The 2,794-nt window shown below is 38.1% G+C and overlaps 1 pseudogene; it reads right to left on the bottom strand.

Moving 5' to 3' along the window:
- Positions 1-818: 818 nt before the first annotated feature.
- On the bottom strand, positions 819-958 carry LOC139007701 (U2 spliceosomal RNA; annotated as a pseudogene).
- Positions 959-2,794: the final 1,836 nt, after the last annotated feature.

Here is a 2,794-nt window from a genome sequence, read left to right on the forward strand (position 1 = left end):
ACTACATGAGGTGGTGGGTGACTGCCAAAAGCCCTTAGATTTGTATTTCATATCATATGACAAACCCCAATTTTTTTTTCAAATAAAAGAACCCTCTCCGTGGTGTTTTCTGTCATTTTATTTGAATAGCAGAAATAGGCATTTATCAAGGCCATCTGCCCACCCACATGATGTCTCAGGATCAGACTGCCTTTTACAAGTTGCATAGAACTGGGATTCTTGGGGCGGGGGGGGGGGGGCAGGAGGGGAGAGAAGGTGGTGATAGTTATAAGTGCTTTAAAATTGTGGGAAATGTGAAATCTTTAGAAAAAAAGGAGGAAGTATCAAAATATTCAATATTCAAGATTTCAGGGTGGGCATGCTTTTTAGTGCCTGACACATAAGAGAAGTTATGTTAAGAGAAAGAAAAATAGAGAATTAATTATTGAACTCCTCCTTTATATTTGCTACCAGTTTCCATCTAGAGGGAAAATAAATCTAATTGAGATTCTTGGAATTTTCTGTAGAAGCTCATTCTGTCCTAGGCTGATATAAAAAACAATATCCTCTGCTTTAGCTATCCTAGACCATTCATTCTTCTTTCATTCAAGTGGTTCATATTTAATGACCTCAAAAGAGCAATCTTTTTTATTCAGTGTGGTATCAAAGCCTTTCTTAAATCAAGGTTTATGAATTTAAGACTAGATGACAAAAGTAGCTCTATTAGCCTCTTTGTCATGGCCAAGTTTCAATAGTGGCACTCTATATAAAACAATTCTAAGTCCAATTACAAGTCAAATCATATGCTATACACCTTAAACTTATACAGTGTTTTATGTCAATGATATCTCAATAAAACTGGAAAAATGCAAAAAGAAATTCAATTACATAGAGTAAATATTTCACTTTTCATCAGAATCATTACGTATAACTTAGCTGTTTACTACACTTGATCTTAGCCAAAAGGCCAAGAAGCGATTTATAACTTAGCTGTTTAAAAAATTCAGGGTTCTGTGTGAGGGATGTTGAAGCAAAGACCCTAAACTTGTGGTCGGAAAACTGCGGCTCAAGAGCCACATGCGGCTCTTTGGCCCCTTGAGTGTGGCTCTTCCTAAGCCTTAGGAGTACCCTAGTTAAATTAATAACAATGTACCTACCTATAGAGTTTAAGTTTAAGAAATTTGGCTCTCAAAAGAAATTTCAATCGTTGTACTGTTGATATTTGGCTCTGTAGACTAATGAGTTTGCCAACCACTTCCCTAAACCATTCATAAATTCTTTTTCTTCCAGGCTATAAAATTACACTACAGTGGCCAGCCTCTTTTGAGGTTCAGTATGGTCACATGATTATTTGCCAATAAATGGGGGCAGAAAACAGGAATTCTGTGTGTCTTCTTTAAAAATGCAATCACTGGCTAATCAGTTTATTATACAGGTAATTATTTGAATGTAAAAGTAACTGACTCTTTAAATACACACAAATATTTCCAGGAAAATTAAATTTTACCCTTATATCCAGAGACCTAAATGGTTAAAAACACAAGAAAAATAAGAGCTATGAGTTATGTATTAACTGAGAAACCACATAAAACCAAAGCATATGAAAGAGAGGCTGAAAGGGTGAAGGTTGAAGGGTAGGGAGATATACAATTATTGGGAACAAAGTTCACTATACTTTATGTGATAATAGCTCCCATTCATTTAAATGTTAACCAGTAAAACAACCCTGAAAATACAAGATGTGGGGAAAGCTGAATCTAGCTAGTTATGCTTTTCTACAAGATAGAGCTGCTTCACAATAAATTGAATAAACAGTTTTATATTCTTCTCCTTGCTTTTAATAACTGTTTTGAGTTCAAAAGGACTCCACTTACCAACAATCTCCTACTGGTCGGTAGAGCTTTTCTTCCCTGTCCAAGCACACATCATCCCGCCATCCTTCACCTTGCAGTCATCCAAACTTAAAGTCAATAAGGACAGCCTTCAGTCTCCCATCTACTAGTAGCATATAAGAGAACAGGCTGGTCACACACACACACACACACACACACACACACACTCACTCACACACACACACACACTTCTCTGCTGAGAGGCACTGCTGTTGCAGGAGTGCAGTATTTCTAGTTTGTTGTTCCAGGTGTCTATAACACACAGCACTGCTGTACCAGGTAAACATGCACACAGGACAAAACGAGGCACTGGCTCAGAGAAAGCAGTCAGATGGAAATCGAAAGGACCTTCTCTTTGAGAACTTCCCTGTCTGTATTCGTGAGGTTGTCTAATAACTTCCTTACTTACATCTTGCAGAGGACGGCGAAGCTCTAAGGCATGGGGAGGACCTGAGATGGAAGGATCCTCCGTGTCAGAGACATCACATAAAGCCTCCTAATAATTAGGAATATTGGGCTGATTGTCACTTGATCAGAAAACACATACCTGTCATGTTAAGGCTCTGACATGTTGAGGTTGTCCTAGTAATACTAATGAGTACCTTTGTGTAGGAATCCAGGGAATACTACATGGTTCTTTACCTTATTCTATGATGTAATTTCAACAATTGATAGCTTGTTGGTTGAGCATTATACTTGCCCTTTAGCAAAATACACACAGCCCTTGCTTACTTATTATTTTAGAGTGTTAGATTTGAATTTTTTAATATATTTTTATTGACTTCAGAGAGGGAGAGAGAGAGAGAAACATCAATGATGAGAGAGAATCATTGATTGGCTGCCTCCTGCACGCCCCACACTGGGGATTGAGCCCATAACCCAGGGATGTGTCCTGACTGGGAATCGAACTGTGACCTCCTGGT

This window comes from Myotis yumanensis, unplaced genomic scaffold (genome assembly GCF_028538775.1).
Source record: "Myotis yumanensis isolate MYYU_CA2020_CCGP unplaced genomic scaffold, mMyoYum1.0.hap1 SCAF_3, whole genome shotgun sequence".
NCBI classification, from domain to species: domain Eukaryota; kingdom Metazoa; phylum Chordata; class Mammalia; order Chiroptera; family Vespertilionidae; genus Myotis; species Myotis yumanensis.